General features: G+C 43.4%; 1 protein-coding gene across 1 annotated transcript in view; it reads left to right on the plus strand.

Annotated features, from left to right (window-relative positions):
- The window catches only part of MICU2 (mitochondrial calcium uptake 2), a 355316-nt gene that overhangs the window by 220150 nt on the left and 114694 nt on the right, over positions 1-20472 (plus strand). The window lies entirely within an intron of this gene.

The raw sequence follows: 20472 nt of genomic DNA on the forward strand, positions 1-20472 counted from the left end.
TGTGATTGATTAACGAGAAGAGAGAGCCAAAAAAAAAAAAAAAACTTAGCCTTAACCTCCTATATATTCAGACATAGCTAGGGGGAGCATTTATGCAGGGGTGGCATTTATGCACATGTAATCGAAGTACATGTATCAAAGTACTTCTGGCAGTTATAACATGGCAGTTATAACATGGCAGTTATAACATGGCAGGAGACAGGCAAGACATTTATATACATCTACTCCCTGTACATTAGGAGTACAACAAATATATACCATATGCATTTGTGTAATTTTTATCCTGGCCGCTGCATTCACACACATCCACCGCCCTGGCATTAACTCTCCACACTCCATCCATATTGGCCCCTCGCTCCTTTCCTCTCCTATGTATAGCACTCATGCTCTTTTCACATTGTTAAATTGCACAGATCCAGCCAGTCCCACCATTCAACACCAGAGACGCTCTCACAAATCACTTAACCATCTGCTCACTCTTTCTATCCTCCTTCTCCTAGTTGCAGGAGACATTGCTCCCAACCCTGGTCCCCCATGTTATAGAAAGTCAAACCCCCCCACTGCTACACTCAGAAACCCCTCTAATCTTATTAATATTCCCTGCATGCCATCTGTCTCTCTTAATTGTGCACTTTGGAATTCTCGCTCAGTGTGTAACAAACTCTCCTTCATTCATGACTTCTTCCTTTCTAATTCTCTTAACCTTCTGGCTCTTACTGAAACCTGGATCCAGCAGTCAGATACTACCGCTGCTGCTGCTCTTTCATACGGGGGGCTACACTTCTCTCATACCCCAAGATCAGACAATAGAGCTGGTGGAGGCGTTGGTCTGCTCCTATCACCAAAATGTACCTTTCAGGTTATCCCTCAACTACCCTCACTTGTCTTCCCTTCTTTTGAGGTCCATGCCGTCAGACTCTACACCCCCTTCTCCATGCGAGTGGCGGTGGTATATCGTCCTCCCGGCCCCTCCCATCAGTTCCTGGATCATTTTGCCACTTGGCTTCCACATTTTCTCTCCTGTGACATCCCTACCCTCATCATGGGAGATTTCAACATCCCCATTGCTCTTCCCCTCTCCCCATCTGCTACTCACCTTTTATCTCTAACCTCCTCATTTGGCCTTTCGCAGCTTACTAATTCTCCAACGCATGAAGACGGAAACTCCCTCGACTTGGTCTTCTCTCGGCTTTGTGCAGTGGATGATTTTGCAAACTCCCCTCTCCCGCTCTCTGACCACAATCTTCTTTCATTCTCTATAAAGAACTGCCAGGCTGCTCAGGTCACCCCCACTGTCCAGACTTATAGAAACACACAGGCCATTAACACCCAGAAACTTCTGAAGAACTTGCAGTCTTCATTGGCCCCTATCTCCTCCCTCTCATGTCCTGATTCTGCTTTGAAGCATTACAATGAAACACTTCAAACTGCCCTGGATGAATTTGCACCCCCTATAAATAGAACACCACAACGCAGACGGCGACAACCCTGGCACACGGTGCAAACACGTTTCCTGCAGCGGTGCTCCAGGTGCGCCGAACGTCTGTGGAGAAAATCCAATCTACACGAAGATTTCATCCATTTTAAGTTTATGCTTAGAACATACAACACTGCCCTTCACCTCTCCAAACAAACCTATTTCAACACCCTCATCATCTCACTGTCCAATAACCCGAAACGTCTCTTTGACACTTTTCATTCTCTACTCAATCCAAGAGTACAGGCCCCAACCACTGAGCTCCGAGCTGACGATCTGGCCAATTACTTCAAAGAAAAAATTGACCAGATCCGACAGGAAATTATCTCCAAATCCCCTCATACCATGCACTGTCCTCCCTCCCCCACTGCATCTAACTCACTCTCTGATTTTGAACCAGTCACAGAAGAAGAAGTAAGCAGGCTCCTTGCATCTTCTCGCCCAACTACTTGCACCAGTGACCCATTTCCGTCACATCTCCTCCAGTCCCTTTCCCCTGCTGTCACCCCTCACCTAACTAAAATATTTAACCTCTCTCTCTCTTCTGGTATTTTTCCCTCCTCATTTAAGCATGCCATCATACATCCACTACTTAAAAAACCATCCCTCGACCAAAATTGTGCCGCTAACTATAGACCTGTCTCTAATCTTCCCTTCATCTCTAAACTCCTGGAACGCCTGGTCCACTCCTGTCTTATCCGCTATCTCTCAGAAAACTCTGTTCTCGACCCTCTCCAATCCGGTTTCCGCTCTTTACACTCCACTGAAACTGCCCTCACTAAAGTCTCTAATGATCTGCTAACAGCTAAATCAAATGGTCATTACTCCATGCTAATTCTCTTGGATCTCTCTGCAGCATTCGACACTGTGGATCATCAGCTCCTCCTCACTATGCTCCGTTCCATTGGCCTCAAGGACACCGTTCTCTCCTGGTTCTCCTCCTATCTCTCCGACCGCTCCTTTACTGTTTCTTTTGCCGGTTCCTCCTCCTCTCACCTTCCTCTTACTGTTGGGGTTCCTCAAGGATCGGTTCTAGGCCCCCTCCTCTTCTCCTTGTACACTGCCCCTATTGGTCAAACAATCAGTAGATTTGGTTTCCAGTACCATCTCTATGCTGATGACACCCAATTATACGCTTCTTCTCCTGACATCACGCCAGCCTTTCTAGAAAACACTGGCGATTGTCTAAACGCTGTGTCTAATATCATGTCCTCACTATATCTGAAACTGAACCTATCAAAGACTGAACTCCTTGTGTTTCCTCCCGCTACTAATGTACCTACACCCGACATTGCCATTTCCGTCTGTGGTTCCACTATTACTCCCCAGCAACATGCCCGCTGTCTTGGGGTCATACTTGATTCCGAGCTTTCCTTTGCCCCCCACATTCGATCACTGGCTCGCTCTTGTCATCTGCACCTCAAAAACATTTCTAGAATTCGACCTTTTCTTACTTTTGACTCTGCAAAAACTCTTACTGTTTCTCTTATTCATTCTCGTCTCGACTATTGTAACTCTCTTCTAATCGGTCTCCCTCTTACAAAACTCTCCCCTCTCCAATCTGTCTTGAATGCTGCAGCCAGGATCATATTCCTCACCAATCGTTACACCGATGCCTCTACCTTGTGCCAGTCATTACACTGGCTACCCATCCACTCCAGAATTCAGTATAAACTTATTACCCTCACCCACAAAGCCCTCCATGGCTCAGCACCACCCTACATCTCCTCCCTTGTTTCAGTATACCACCCTACCCGCGCCCTCCGTTCTGCTGATGACCTGAGGTTAGTATCCTCAATAGTCAGAACCTCCCACTCCCGTCTCCAAGACTTTACACGTGCCGCGCCAATTCTTTGGAATGCACTTCCCAGGTCAATACGATTAGTCCCCAATACCCACAATTTTAAGCGTGTCCTGAAAACGCATTTATTCAGACTGGCCTATCGCCTCAACACATTAACCTAACCTATCCCTGTGTGGCAGAGCCAAAAATTTTACCATAACCAGGTTCCCAGCATCATGTTCCCACATGCTTTATGCATCCATTAGCCCTCTGTGTCTGTACTATTACACACTTAACATTATGGCTGGTCCATACAATCAGGGCAACTGTTACCACCCACCTTTCGTGTCTACCTCTTTCCTCATAGACTGTAAGCTTGCGAGCAGGGCCCTCTTTCCTCTTGGTATTTGTTATAATCTACTGTATGTGATTATTGTTATGCTGTAATGTCTATTGTCTGTACAAATCCCCTCTGAAATGTAAAGTGCTGCGGAATATGTCGGCGCTATAAAAATAAAATTTATTATTATTATTATGGACCGATTGGTGGTCTGCATGGATAAAATAGCAGCATGCACTACATTGGTCTGCTTTATGGACCAGAATACTGTATTCAATGGAAATGCATCTCCTGCTCCCTTTCGCAATGCGGACAAGCACACAGAGTCAGTATTGTACACAATTTGCAGTCACCATTGGCCTGATTCTCAATTTGGACTTCTGATCCCGGCCTTAAAGTGTTAACAAGTGCCCCTCGTTTCCGCCTGTGGAGGTGAGAAATGCTGCTGGTAAACCACGTGGCAGGATTTATGCATTCTCTGTTATTTCATATGAAAGTTGCACTGCATTTGCCAGGTGTGGAAAAGAGCTGCCAGTACCTGACAAGCGGTCGTCAAAGTCAGGCCAGCAGTGTTTCTCACCTGCCGATGTGAAAGTGAGCAGCAAGGAGTGTTACCACTGTGGAGCTGTTGGCGCACCATAAACCCTTGAGTTCACTGCCCCCCACTGATAGATATTGATTACCTAACTATATAAGATAGGTCAAGAGCATCAAAACTCCTCCCAAAAAATCCCATAAAGTCTTAGACTGTGTTTATAATGGAGGAGGTGAAAAAAACCGTAAGTGGTGACGCTAAACTATTGTGACACTTGTAAAAATGATAGTTATCGTCAGTGAGCGTGGAAGGTGTCGGTTTTCCCTCAGCTGGTTAGGAAAATTGCAGGTGTATCCCATGCGTTTTTTAATTTTAATATTTATGTAAGACTCTCAATACACAGACTGCGGTGCTAACTACAAGTTTCATCAGCGTCGCCTGGTCTTGTTGGTTGCAGGGAGACCAAGTGACAGTGTTGAGAGCTGCATTCAGCACCTGGTGACTGGGAACAGTGGTAACTGTACCGCTTTTCCCAGTCACTGGTACGTGTCACACTGATGTCATCACTGTGTCATCAATGTGCATGTGTGCAGCATATTTCGCAGATTCACTGCCGGCGAAAAACGGACATGTCAGCGGGTTTTTCATATGGACACATGATCTGTGGGACCACACTGACGTGTGCGCAGATCCGTGCGTTTTAATGGGTCTATGTGTGTACTTGTCTCTAGTAAGTGTGGAAACTGTCACACATACCGGAGACACTAATGTGTGAAAGAGGCCTTAGTGGTGGGTGAATGAGGGTGGTAGTCCTTTCTGCCAATATGGATGCCAAGAAATCAGGAATCAACAATATGAAATTCAATGTAAAATAACTGGACAGATTTCGCTTCCTCTTGGGGCTCAGAGGAGCTGGTTTTCAGTGCATGTTTTATCCTTGTACGAAACAGACTGCAGACGGTATCCAATGTGCTGGTGGTCTGTATAGGAAAAAATGCAGCATGCGCTATTTTAGTTCTTGGTGCATGTGATGGAAGGCAGCCCATGCACCAGTCTGCAATGATGGCGCCAATCATGTCTGCAATTAGCAGATGCGACTGACCTTATTTAACATACAGATGTCTGGACCCGACCTTATTCTACTATATTCATTGGATACTTGTTTCATACTTTTGCTGTCGTGAAAAAAATGGGGAGTTTTTCAAAATTTAATAGCGAAATTTACCTTCGCTTCTATAAGCTTTTCGAAGATTGTCCGATGTGAACCCGAGTGCACTGCGGCAGTCACTTGTTTTCAGTCTCTCCAGCCAACACAGGTGGACTCTTTGATAGAAATCTGAGGGTCTACAGTATGTGGTAAAGTGCCCCGAAGGCGACATCAGAATGTATTTATTCATCCCCGGCTATTACACGGCCATTCTTGCTGTAATGGCATTTCACATGCATATCTCTGATGTTGATATGTATGTCAGGCTGAAAGCCTCCCGACCTGCAATGTTATTGCCGCGGTGGAATGCTCTAATCCTTGGTCAGCGCTGGAGGGGCGGCTGCGTGCGCAGCTATGTGCCTGTACATCTTACCCGATCCTGGCGTTTATGTCTGCTGGTAAGGGACATTCATTAAAGTGTCTGCGTGCCCATGAACAAGTCAGATAAAAAGAGATAAAAGGTGGCAAAAAATAGGCTCTAAATTAAAAGCTTACTTTATTTCATCTTCATTAAACTATACAAAGTTTTTAATTTACAACCTATTTTGACACCTTTTTTTGTCTCTTTTTCCCTGGGTCGTTTACATTATGTGAGACCCATAACCTTTTTTTTTTTTTTTATTCCCTCCGTGAAAAATAAACTGAGCCCAAATTGGGGTATTATTTATTGCACTTTTTAAGGGAGATGAGGCGGCAAACGCAGCTCTGGCGTTTCAAAATGTTTCCTCTTTCTCGTATGGGATTCATTTCTCATTATTTAATTTTTATCCTTTTTTATAGGTTAGGCATTTACATGTGCAGCAGTACGAACAGTTTATTTTTTTAAATTATTTTAAGCAAGGAAAATTAGTGATTTGAGTTTTTTTTATATTTTTTTTTCTTATTTTTATTATTACGGTAAGTCAGTTTAGTAACTTGGACCTGCGATCCTCTCATTACTTATTCTAGCTACAGTTATGGATTGGCACTTTTGAAATTGTTCCAAAAAAATGAAGTATTTCTCTTAGAAAATGATTGCAGTTACACACGTTTTGTTATACACACATCTGTTTCCTTTGTGTGTGCTGTAACAACAAAGAAAAACAGAGAAAAAAAATGCAAAGTGAACATAATTTTGCACAAAACCCCAAAAATGGGCCATACAATGGCATCTTTCCAAAATTGTAGGTAAAGAACATTGTTTCAAACATGTGATGCTCGTTCCAACTCAACTGTGGCAAGTAACAAGTGTGGGCAATATGAAAATCACTCCTAAAACCAGATAAAAAGGGGAGCTGTCTCAATCTTTACATTGTGTGTATGTGTGTGCCACACTAAGCATGGAAAACAGAAAGAAGAGAATAGAACTGTCTGAGGACTTGAGATCCATAAATTTAAAAAATAAATAAATATATATATATATATACTGTATATACAGTTACGTCCATATATATTTGGACAGAGACAAGATTTTTCTAATTTTGGTTGTAGACATTACCACAATGAATTTTAACCCCTTCCTGACATCAGACGTACTATCCCGTCCATGGGACCCGGGCCCCTATGCCCATGGACAGGATCGTACGTCTAGCGCGATCAGCGGCGCCCACGTGGTGAGCGCCGCTGATCGCGGCCGGGTGTCAGCTGATTATCACAGCTGACACCCGGCACTATGTGTCAGGGGCGGTCACGGACCGCCCCCGACACGTTAACCCTTTGCACACCGCGATCAAACATGATCGCGGTGTACCGGGAGTTAAAGGGAAGCATCGGCAGGGAGGGGGCTCCCTCCGTACTTCCCTGAGCCCCCCACGGCAGCGCAATGTGCAGCGCTGCTGCGGGGGACTCCTTTCCTCCAGGCCCCCGGATCCAAGATGGTGACGGGGGCCTTCGGGGGCCTGGAGGAAGCTGGCTTCCTCAGTGCCTGCAAAGCGCAGGCATGAGGAAGCCTTGTGCACTGCCTGTGACAGATTGCTGATCTGTCACAGTGATCTGTGATGTGACAGATCAGCGATCTGTCACAGGACAGTGATGTCCCACCTGGGACTATGTAATAAAGTAAAAAATAATTTAAAAAAAATCGCCAAATAAATTAGTAAAAAAAAAAAAAATATTCCCCAATAAATTCATTTTTTGAAAACAAAAAAAAATCAAAACAATAAAAGTACACATATTAGGTATCGCCGCGTCCGTAACGACCCGCCCTATAAAACTGTCCCAGTAGTTAACCCCTTTAGCGAACCCCTAAAAAATTAAAAATAAAAAACGAAGCAAAAAATAATGATTTATTATCATACCGCCAAACAAAAAGTGTAATAACGCGCGATCAAAAAGACGCATATAAATATCCATGGTACTGCTGAAAACGTCATCTTGTCCCGCAAAAAACGAGCCGCCACACAGCATCATCAGCGAAAAAATAAAAAAAGTTATAGCTCGCAGAATAAAGCGATGCAAAAATAATTATTTTTTATATAAAATAGTTTTCATTGCATAAAAGCGCCAAAACATAAAAAAACGACCTAAATGAGGTATCACTGTAACCGTACTGACCCGAAGAATAAAACCGCTTTATCAATTTTACCGCACGCGGAACGGTGTAAACGCACTCCCCCAAAAGAAATTCATGAAACGCTGGTTTTTGTTCATTCTGCGTCCCAAAAATCGGAATAAAAAGCGATAAAAAAAGTCACGTGCCCGAAAATGGTACCAATAAAAACGTCAACTCGTCCCGCAAAAAATAAGACCTCACATGACTCGGTGGGTCAAAATACGGAAAAATTATAGCTCTCAATATGTGGTGATGCAAAAACTATTTTTACAATAAAAAGCGTCTTTTAGCGTGCGACAGCTGCCAAAAATAAAAACCGCCATAAATAGTAAATCAAACCCCCCGTTATCACCCCCTTAGTTAGGGAAAAATAATAAAATTAAAAAAATGTATTTATTTCCATTTTTCCATTAGGTTTAAGGTTAGGGCTAGGGTTAGGGCTTGGGTTAGGGCTGAGATTAGGGTTAGAGGTGTGTTGGGGTTCGGGTTGGAGTTAGAATTGGGGGTTTCCACTGTTTGGGCACATCAGGGGCTCTCCAAATGCAACATTGCGTCTGATCTCAATTCCAGCCAATTCTGAGTTGAAAAAGTCCTATGGTGGTCCTTCCCTTCCAAGCTCTGCCATGCGCCCAAACAGTGTTTTACCCCCACATGTAGGGTATCAGCCTACTCAGGACAAATTGCAAAACAATTTTTGGGGTCCAATTTCTCCTGTTACCCTTAGGAAAATAAAAAATTAGGGGCAAAAATATCATTTTTGTGGAAAAAAATGATTTTTTTATTTTCACGTCCGAGCGTTATAAACTTCTGTGAAGCACTTGGGGGTTCAAAGTGCTCACCACACATCTAGATAAGTTCCGTGGGGGGGGTCTAGTGTCCAAAATGGGGTCACTTGTTGGGAGTTTCAATAGTTTAGGTACATCAGGGGCTCTCCAAACGCACATGACACCCGCAGACCATTCCATCAAAGTCTGCATTCCAAAACGTCACTACTTCCCTTCCGAGCCCTGACGTGTGTCCATACAGTAGTTTTCTCCCACATATGGGGTGTCAGCGTACTCAGGACAAATTGGACAACAACTTTTGGGGTTCAATTTCTCCTGTTACCCTTGGGAAAATAAAAAAAATTGGGGACTAATTGATCATGTTTGTGGAAAAAATACAATTTTTTTATTTTCATGCCCTGGCATTATAAACTTCTGTGAAGCCCTTGGGGGTTCAGAGTGCTCACCTCACATCTAGATAAGTTCCTTAGGGGGTCTAGTTTTCAAAATGGGGTCATTTGTGGGGAGTTTCCACTGTTTAGGTACATTAGGGGCTCTCCAAAGGCAACATGACACCCGCAGACCATTCCATCAATGTCTGCATTCCAAAACGTCACTACTTCCCTTCCGATCCCCGACGTGTGCCCATACAGTAGTTTTCTCCCACATATGGGGTATCAGCATACTCAGGACAAATTGGACAACACCTTTTTGGGTCCAATTTCTCCTGTTACCCTTGGGAAAATAAAAAAATGGTGACTAAAAGATCATGTTTGTGGAAAAAATGCAAATTTTTTATTTTCACACCCGGGCGTTATAAACTTCTGTGAAGCACTGGGGGGTTCAAAGTGCTCACCACACATCTAGATAAGTTCCTTGGGGGGTCTAGTTTCCAAAATGGTGTCATTTGTGGGGGGTTTCCACTGTTTAGGTACATCAGGGGTTTTCCAATCGCGACATGGTGTCCGATCTCAATTCCAGCCAAAAACGTCAAATGGCGCTGCTTCCCTTCCGAGCTCTGCCATGCGCCCAAATAGTGGTTTACCCCCACATGTGGGGTATCAGCGTACTCAGGACAAATTGCACAATAACTTTTAGGGTGCTGTTACCCTTGGAAAAATAAGAATTGAGGGTGAAAAGATCATTTTTGTGGAAAAAATATGATTATTTAATTGTACGGCTTTATGTTATAAACTTCTGTGAAGCCCTGGGGGGTTCAAAGTTCTCACCACACATCTAGATAAGTTCCTTAGGGGGTCTAGTTTCCAAAATGGTGTCATTTGTGGGGGGTTTCCACTGTTTAGGTACATCAGGGGTTTTCCAATCGCGACATGATGTCCGATCTCAATTCCAGCCAAAAACGTCAAATGGCGCTGCTTCCCTTCTGAGCTCTGCCATGCGCCCAAATAGTGGTTTACCCCCACATGTGGGGTATTAGCATACTCAAGACAAATTGCACAATAACTTTTAGGGTCCTGTTACCCTTGGGAAAATAAAAATTGGGGTGAAAAGATCATTTTTGTGGAAAAAAATATGATTTTTTAATTGTACCGCTGTACGTTATAAACTTCTGTAAAGCCCTTGTGGGTTCAAAGTTCTCACCACATATCTAGATAAGTTCCTTGGGGGGGGGGTCTAGTTTCCAAAATGGGGTCACTTGTAGGGGGTTTCCACTGTTTAGGTACATCAGGGACTCTCCAAACGTGACATGGCGTCCGATCTGAATTCCAGCCAATTTTGCATTGAAAAAGTCAAACAGCGCTCCTTCCATTCTGAGCTCTGCCATGCGCCGAAACAGTCATTCCCCCCCACAAATCAGGTATCAGCGTACTCAGGACAAATTGCACAATAACTTTTGCAGTCCAATTTCTCCTGTTACCCTTGGTAAAATAAAAAAATTGAACCTGAAGTATTTTTTTTGTGAAAAAAAGTTAGATGTTCATTTTTTTTTGTAAATATTCAAAAAAATTCCTGTGACGCACCTAAAGGGTTAATAAACTTCTTGAATGTGGTTTTGAGCACCTTAAGGGGTGCAGTTTTTAGAATGGTGTCACTTTTGGGTATTTTCTATCATATAGACCCCTCAAAGTGGCTTCAAATGTGATGTGGTCCTAAAAATAAAATGGTGTTGTAAAAATGAGAAATCGCTGGTCAACTTTTAACCCTTATAACTTCCTAACAAAAAAAAATTTTGGTTCCAAAATTGTGCTGATGTAAAGTAAACATGTGGGAAATGTTAGTTATCAAGTTTTTTGTGTGCCGTATCTCTGTGATTTAAGGGCATAAAAATTCAAAGTTGGAAAATTGCGAAATTTTCTAAATTTTTGCCAAATTTCCGTTTTTTTCACAAATAAACGCAAGTTATTTGATTGAAATTTTACCACTAACATGAAGTACAATATGTCACGAGAAAACAATGTCAGAATCACCGGGATCCATAGAAGCGTTCCAGAGTTATGTCCTCATAAAGGTACAGTGGTCAGAATTGTAAAAATTGGCCCGGTCATGAACGTGCAAACCACCCTTGGGGGTGAAGGGGTTAAACAAAACAGTTCAGATGCAGTTGTAGTTCAGACTTTCAGCTTTCATTTGAGGGTATCCACGTTAAAAAAGGGATGAAGGGTTTAGGAGTTTCAGCTCCTTAACATGTGCCACCCTGTTTTTAAAGGGACCAAAAGTAATTGGACAGATTAAATAATTGTAAATAAAATGTTCATTCCTAGTACTTGGTTGAAAACCCTTTTTTGGCAATGACTGCCTGAAGTCTTGAACTCATGGACATCACCAGACGCTGTGTTTCCTCCTTTTTGATGTTCTGCCAGGCCTTCACTGCGGTGGTTTTCAGTTGCTGTTTGTTTGTGGGACTTTCTGTCTGAAGTTTAGTCTTTAAGAAGTGAAATGCATGCTCAATTGGGTTGAGATCAGGTGACTGACTTGGCCATTCAAGAATATTGCACTTCTTTGCTTTAATAAACTCCTGGATTGCTTTGGCTTTATGTTTTGGGTCATTGTCCATCTGTAGTATGAAACGACGACCAATCAGTTTGGCTTCATTTGGCTGGATCTGAGCACACAGTATGGCTCTGAATACCTCAGAATTAATTCGGCTGCTTCTGTCCTGTGTCACATCATCAATAAACACTAGTGACCCAGTGCCACTGGCAGCCATGCATGCCACTGCCTCCGCCGTGTTGTACAGATCATGTGGTATGCTTTGGATCATGAGCTGTACCACGCCTCCACCATACTTTTCTCTTTCCATCATTCTGGTAGAGGTTGATCTTGATTTCATCTGTCCAAAGAATGTTCTTCCAGAACTGTGCTGGCTTTTTTAGATGTTTTTTTTAGCAGTGTCCAGTCTAGCGTTTTGATTCTTGATGCTTATGAGTGGCTTGCACCGTGCAGCGAACCCTCTGTATTTACTTTCATGCAGTCTTCTCTTTGTGGTAGATTTGGATATTGGTACGCCTACCTCCTGGAGAGTGTTGTTCACTTGGTTGGCTGTTGTGAAGGGGTTTCTCTTCACCATGGAGATTATTCTGCAATCATCCACCACTGTTGTCTTCCGTGGGCGCCCAGGTCTTTTTGCATTGATGAGTTCACCAGTGCTTTCTTTTTTTCTCAGGATGTACCAAACTGTAGATTTTGCCACTCCTAATGTTGTAGCAATTTCTCAGATGGGTTTTTTCTGTTTTTGCAGCTTAAGGATGGCTTGTTTCACCTGCATGGAGAGCTCCTTTGACCGCATGTTTCCTTCACAGCAAAACCTTCCAAATGCAAGCACCACACCTCAAATCAACTCCAGACCTTTTATCTGCTTAATTGAGAATGACATAATGAAGGGATTGCCCACACCTGTCCATGAAATAGCCTTGGAGTCAATTGTCCAATTACTTTTGGTCCCTTTAAAAACAGGGTGGCACATGTTAAGGAGCTGAAACTCCTAAACCCTTCATCCAATGTTAATGTGGATGCCCTCAAATGAAAGCTGAAAGTCTGAACTTCAACTGCATCTGAATTGTTTTGTTTAAAATTCATTGTGGTAATGTCTAGCACCAAAATTAGAAAAATGTTGTCTGTCCAAATATATATGGACCTAACTGTATATATCTATATACTGTATATATAGATATATATATCTATATACACTCACTGGCCACTTTATTAGGTACACCATGCTAGTAAGGGGTTGGACCCCCTTTTGCCTTCAGAACTGCCTCAATTCTTCGTGGCAGAGATTCAACAAGGTGCTGAAAGCATTCCTCAGAGATTTTGGACCATATTGACATGGCATCACACAGTTGGCGCAGATTTGTCGGCTGCACATCCCTGATGCGAATCTCCCGTTCCACCACATCCCAAAGATGCTCTATTGGATTGAGATCTGGTGACTGAGGAGGCCATTTGAGTACAGTAAACTCATTGTCATGTTCAAGAAACCAATCTGAGATGATTCGAGCTTTATGACATGGCGCATTATCCTGCTGAAAGTAGCCATCAGATGTTGGATACATTGTGGTCATAAAGGGATGGACATGGTCAGCAACAATACTCAGGTAGGCTGTGGCGTTGCAACGATGCTCAATTGGTACCAAGGGGCCCAAAGAGTGCCCAGAAAAAATTCCCCACACCATGACACCACCACCACCAGCCTGAACCGTTGATACAAGGCAGGATGGATCCATGCTTTCATGTTGTTTACGCCAAATTCTGACCCTACCATCCGAATGTCGCAGCAGAAATCGAGACTCATCAGACCAGGCAACGTTTTTCCAATCTTCTGTCCAATTTCGATGAGCTTGTGCAAATTGTAGCCTCAGTTTCCTGTTCTTAGCTGAGAGGAGTGGTACCCAGTGTGGTCTTCTGCTGCTGTAGCCCATCTGCCTCAAAGTTCGACGCACTGTGCGTTCAGAGATGCTCTTCTGCCTACCTTGGTTGTAACGGGTGGCAATTTGAGTCACTGTTGCCTTTCTATCAGCTCGAACCAGTCTGCCCATTCTCCTCTGACCTCTGGCATCAACATGGCATTTCCGGCCACAGAACTGCCGCTCACTGGATTTTTTTTCTTTTTCGGACCATTCTCTGTAAACCCTAGAGATGGTTGTGCGTGAAAATCCCAGTAGATCAGCAGTTTCTGAAATTCTCAGACCAGCCCTTCTGGCACCAACAATCATGCCACGTTCAAAGGCACTCAAATCACCTTTCTTCCCCATACTGATGCTCGGTTTGAACTGCAGGAGATTGTCTTGACCATGTCTACATGCCTAAATGCACTGAGTTGCCGCCATGTGATTGGCTGATTAGAAATTAAGTCTTAACACACAGTTGGACAGGTGTACCTAATAAAGTGGCCAGTGAGTGTATATATATACAGTGCCTACAAGTAGTATTCAACCCCCTGCAGATTTAGCAGGTTTATACATTCGGAATTAACTTGGCATTGTGACATTTGGACTGTAGATCAGCCTGGAAGTGTGAAATGCACTGCAGCAAAAAAGAATGTTATTTCTTTGTTTAATTTTTTTTTAAATTGTGAAAAGTTTATTCAGAGGGTCATTTATTATTCAACCCCTCAAACCACCAGAATTCTGTTTGGTTCCCCTAAAGTATTAAGAAGTATTTCAGGCACAAAGAACAATGAGCTTCACATGTTTGGATTAATTATCTCTTTTTCCAGCCTTTTCTGACTATTTAAGACCCTCCCCAAACTTGTGAACAGCACTCATACATGGTCAACATGGGAAAGACAAAGGAGCATTCCAAGGCCATCAGAGACAAGATCGTGGAGGGTCACAAGGCTGGCAAGGGGTGCAAAACCCTTTCCAATGAGTTGGGCCTACCTGTCTCCACTGTTGGGAGCATCATCCGGAAGTGGAAGGCTTATGGAACTACTGTTAGCCTTCCACGGCTTGGACAGCCTTTGAAAGTTTCCTCCCGTGCCGAGGCCAGGCTTGTCCGAAGAGTCAAGGCTAACCCAAGGACAACAAGGAAGGAGCTGCGGGAAGATCTCATGGCAGTGGGGACATTGGTTTCAGTCAATACCATAAGTAACGTACTCCACCGCAATGGTCTCCGTTCCAGTCGAGCCCGTAAGGTACCTTTACTTTCAAAGCGTCATGTCAAGGCTAGTCTACAGTTTGTTCATGATCACTTGGAGGACTCTGAGACAGACTGGTTCAAGGTTCTCTGGTCTGATGAGGCCAAGATCGAGATCTTTGGTGCCAACCACACACGTGACGTTTGGAGACTGGATGGCACTGCATACAACCCCAAGAATACCATCCCTACAGTCAAGCATGGTGGTGGCAGCATCATGCTGTGGGGCCGTTTCTCAGCCAAGGGGCCTGGCCATCTGGTCCGCATCCATGGGAAGATGGATAGCACGGCCTACCTGGAGATTTTGGCCAAGAACCTCCGCTCCTCCATCAAGGATCTTAAGATGGGTCGTCATTTCATCTTTCAACAAGACAACGACCCAAAGCACACAGCCAAGAATACCAAGGCCTGGTTCAAGAGGCAAAAAATCAAGGTGTTGGAGTGGCCTAGTCAGTCTCCTGACCTTAACCCAATTGAAAACTTGTGGAAAGAGCTCAAGATTAAGTCCACATGAGACACCCAAAGAACCTAGATAACTTGGAGAAGATCTGCATGGAGGAGTGGGCCAAGATAACTCCAGAGACCTGTGCCGGCCTGATCAGGTCTTATAAAAGACGATTATTAGCTGTAATTGCAAACAAGGGTTATTCCACAAAATATTAAACCTAGGGGTTGAATAATAATTGACCCACACTTGTATGTTTAAAATTTATTAAAATTTAACTGAGCAACATAACTTTTTGGTTTGTAAGATTTATGCATCTAATAATAATAATAAATAATAATCTTTATTTTTATATAGCGCTAACATATTCCGCAGCGCTTTACAGTTTGCACACATTATCATCACTGTCCCCGATGGGGCTCACAATCTAAAATCTGTTAATAAATCCTGCTCTTGTGTGAAGTTTGAAGGCTCTAACTTATTTGCATCTTATCAAACCTAAATCTGCAGGGGGTTGAATACTACTTGTAGGCACTGTATATATATATATCTCAACAATCTCAAGGTAACAAGTCCATCTGCAGAGATCTTGATGTTCCATTGTCCATGGTGCGCAACATATTCAAAACGTTTACAACCCATGGCACTGTAGCTAATCTCCCTAAGTCAGTTTGTTCCTTTCCTGCTCTCCAAGGAGGCAAAAATTGAAATGGTGCCCCTGAACATTAGCCTGCAATGAATAAATGCAATTTTGTCGTTAAAACTATAGTCATATAAATGATTTGGAGACATTAACGTTGTGTTTTTGTGTTGTGTTTGCGGTTGATGTCCGCTGTGTTTTTGGACAGTTCACAGCGGACGTCAACCGCAAGCCACATTACCCCGCTTGCCACCGCACTAGGGCAGCATCAGAATTAGAGCATCTCGTGATTCTACACTTCTGGGGTGGCAGTGAGCTGGTATTTTTTGGCTGGAAAGTGCTCAATAACTATGGACCTTCCCAGCCTGAAAATATAATCCCCCACCTGTCTGCTTTACCTTTGCTGGTCATCAAAAATGGAGGGACCTTACTTCATATTTTTCATTCGTCTTTGGTTAATACATGTACAGTAAGCTACACATACAACGCACAAACTATAGATCTATCTGTATGTCTATGTGTTATTTTTGCACATCTTTAACACATAAAAAGCTTTCATTTCTCTTCTGCATTGTATTCCGGCTCCTATGGTGCACATTGTCATCGGTGCTGCCGGAAACAAATGAACATGTCTGTGTGGCTCATGTCCCATAGATTACTATGGGTGTCAGTTTTTACCTGTCTCATGTACCTGTGAAAACAGATGCCACAAGTTTCGGAAACACTGATGTGTGAAGGGGTCCTAACACTGAGTGGGAAGAGCAAAGAGTTGAGCGGGAACTCAACATTTTTAACAAAAGCATTCCGCAAGATAAAGGACATACAGCAGCAAAATGGTAGAAATATTTACCGTAATTGAAAACCGTTCCGAAAATTGGTTAACTTTGCACTTTGGAAATAAACAATAAAAAAAAATGTGTGCACAGTTGAACATACTGTAGCCTTTTAAGGCTTTTATATAAGTTCCGGATGGTTTGCATATAAAGTATTGTAGGAGTGCCAAAGAATTTCATTCTTGCAAGGTCCTCGTATAATATCCAATGTAGTATATCACTTTTATTTTCTCCATAGGATGTCACACTGTGCGCAGCATTATACAGAATATATAATGTATATGATAACAGTACGGCCACATTTTTGTATTACAGGGTCATCCTTTATAGTGTGATATCACTATACAGGTAAGAGACTACACCTTATATAAGCAGGGGTCCCCCCTGGACCCTCACTGAATATACATCCGCGGTATTCATTGTAGTGAATGAGGATGAATGCAGGAACCGATCTGTTTTTTTGTTTTTGTTTTTTTTTTATTATGTACTTGTGGGTATTTTTCTACAGCTTAAAATTCAATCTCCTCCTTTATCTTCTCAATATAGTTTTATCTATGTCTCAGAAATCCACATAGTTCTTCATCTCCCCAGCATAGTTCTTTATCTTTTCTTCTATGCAGTTGGTCTGCACTTTATATGATCTTGTTAAATTGGTTCTTTTAAGTCCGCCCGCCCGCCCGCTTTTCCTGTGCAGGCAATGTCATGATGTGAAGAGAAGAGAGAGGTCAGGTGCCAAGCGAGCAGTCTGATGCTTTCTGTGATTACCGGGCTCTGTTTATTACTTATGTAAATAGCTGCAATCTGCCTCCTGGCACCGGGAAGCCTCCCACCTCATTGCCAGGCTGGCTGCCTATTAACCATTTTTTTTTTCTTTTCAACTTGTAATGTTTTGATCTAGGTTTTCACCTATTTTTAAACCTAAAACAAAGCATTTACCTAGAATATATGTGAGCAGTATAAAATGCAAGTCTCTAATACGATATGCTGTAAATTGCTGTCCTTTAACCACAAAAGATTAAAATGTATACAAAGTCTGACAATATGAGATTGATCTGACATTCATTGTGCCTAATCGCTGATAGAAAATTTTTTGGTTAAATGGGCTATTCAAACCACCTAGGAGTGGTTTCCGATACTTGACAGACAGGGTCGTAGTTGATTAGCCGCAGCAAACGCTTTGCACCAGGCTGCCATGTGTATAGCATTTATCCCCAAGCCTGTCATTTGTGTAGGGGCATTTTAGAATAAGAAGAAAAGCGTAATAACTGACCAGTGTAAACGGTCCTTAAAGGGGTTTTCCAGCAAGAACGAGCTTCCACCAGTAATGAGCGAGCATGCTCAGCACTGCCCTACAGTCGGTCGAGCATCGGGGCTCTCGGGTATGCTCGTTACTCGGTCGAGCATCGGGGCTCTCTGGTATTCTCGTTACTTGGTCGAGCATCAGGGCTTTCGGGTATGCTCCTTACTCAGTCGAGCATCGGGGCTCTCGGGTATGCTCGTTCCTCAGTCGAGCATCGGGGCTCTCGGGTATGCTCGTTACTCGGTCAAGCATCGGGGCTCTCTGGTAATGCTCGTTACTCGGTCGAGCATCGGGGTGCTTGGGTATGCTCGTTACTTGGTCAAACATCGGTGTGCTGGGGTATGCTCCTTACTCCGTCAAACATCGGGGTGCTGGGGTATGCTCCTTACTCGGTCGAGCATCGGGGCTCTCGGGTATGCTCATTCCTCAGTTGAGCATCTGGGCTCTCAGGTATGCTCGTTCCTCAGTCGAGCATCGGGGCTCTTGGGTATGCTCGTTCCTCTGTCGAGCATCGGGGCTCTCGGTTATGCTCGTTCCTCAGTCGAGCATCGGGGCTCTCGGGTATGCTCGTTCCTCAATCGAGCATCGGGGCTCTCGGGTATGCTCATTACTCGGTCGAGCATTGAGGCTCTCGGGTAATGCTCCTTACTCGGTTGAGCATCGGAGTACTTGGGTATGCTCGTTACTCGGTCGAGCATCGGGGTGCTGGGGTATGCTCATTACTCGATTGAGCATCAGGATGCTCGTTAGTTGATCGAACATTGGGGATCTCGGGTATGCTCGTTACTCGATTGAGCATCAGGGTTCTCGGGTATGCTTGTTACTTGATTATCGCTGATGCTCAAGTGTCATTGTTGAGTGAGAGATTTTTTTTTTCTGCCTCCCTAGTCCTCCTGTTAAAGTCTTCTGGAAAAATGTTCTAGTTTCTCTTTGACTTCCATTGTACTCTGTACTTGAGTCAAACCTGTCATAGCATCCGACTTGCTTGATTCGAGCACTTGAGCATTTTAGTGCTCTATGATCGCTAGTTATCACCCGTTCACTTATGTTGATGGCCGCCCGTTTATTGAGATCTCCACGAATTGATGGAACTGGGAACTTTTTTCCTCTCCTTCTGAGGTGAGTGCTTTTCAAGCATGCACACTGTTCTTCTATTTATGTTGTATCGGACTACCATAGATAGTCGAGTACAGTGCCCCACCGAGAATGCGGCTACATTAAGATAACAGGTAGAAGTCCCCAGTTCTTGCAATCCATGGGAATCTCCGCCTTATGCCCCCCGCGACTTGGTAATCATTATCTTTCCTGTGAATGGAGTCACCAGTTTGTCAATTTACAGCACTTAATGGGAATGTTTCACTGGGTTTTTGCCAACTATCCTAAGAGAAGCATGATGTAGAGACAGGGACTCTGATTCTAGCGGAGTCACTTACTGGGCTGCCTCCTGTAGTTTTCATAAAGTCCATTTTATCGGCAGGAAATTATCACTATAGGACTACTAAACCTGCTGTCAGGTAGTCCTCCATATTCATATGAGCTCTGTATAACCCCACCCACGTCACTGATTGACAGCTTTCTGCCTTTGCACTGTACACAGAAGGCTGCCATGCAGTGATGTGGGTGGGGTTATACAGAGCTCAGCATTCAGAGAACTGAAGCTGATAAAACTGTGATTTTATGCAAACTTGAGTAAGCAGCCCGGTAAGTGACACGTCCCTGGAATCGGGGTCTCTGCCCCAAATCATGCTGATCTTAGATGGGACAACAAAAAGCTGGTGACAGATTTCCTTTAAGATTGGGCACCTTAGCAGGCTCAGTCTGGTTATGTATGTGTTTTCCATCCCCATTATTCAGTAATTGCTATTTGAGCAATTCCTTAATATCTAATTTCAAGTGGCTCCAAACTGGGACTCCACATCCAGAATTAAGGTTTTAGATTGCTTATTTCAGTTCAGAAAAGAGCGACCAGAATGGTGACCGGTCTGCAAACCCTGTCTTATGAGGAAAGGTTGCAGGATTTGGGAATGTTTAGTTTGCAAAAGAGAAGACTGAGAGGAGACTTAATAGCTGTCTACAAATATCTAAAGGGCTGTCACATTGTAGAAGGATCAACTTTATTCTCATTTGCACAAGGAAAGACTAGAAGCAATGGGATGAAGCTGAATGGGAGGAGACACAGATTAGATATTAGAAAAAACTTTTTGACAGTTAGAGTGATCAATGAGTGGAACAGGCTGCCACGAGAAGTGGTGAGTTCTCCTTCAATGGAAGTCTTCAAACAGAGGCTGGACAGACATCTAACTGGGATGATTTAGCGAATCCTGCTTTGAGCAGGGGGTTGGACCAGATGGCCCAGGAGGTCCCTTCCAACTCTACGATTCTATGATTCTATGATTCTATTTGCTAGGTGAGAGATTTCTTTTGCACACTGTGACTAGATTAGCTCGTCCATCCGGTGCATGTCGGGTTAAAGTAAAAAAAACATTTTTTTTATGTAGTTTACGTGCTACTTGCTGAAGTGT

Source organism: Dendrobates tinctorius, unplaced genomic scaffold, assembly GCF_039654945.1.
Source record: "Dendrobates tinctorius isolate UK_male_01 unplaced genomic scaffold, ASM3965494v1 ptg000075l, whole genome shotgun sequence".
Lineage (NCBI taxonomy): Eukaryota > Metazoa > Chordata > Amphibia > Anura > Dendrobatidae > Dendrobates > Dendrobates tinctorius.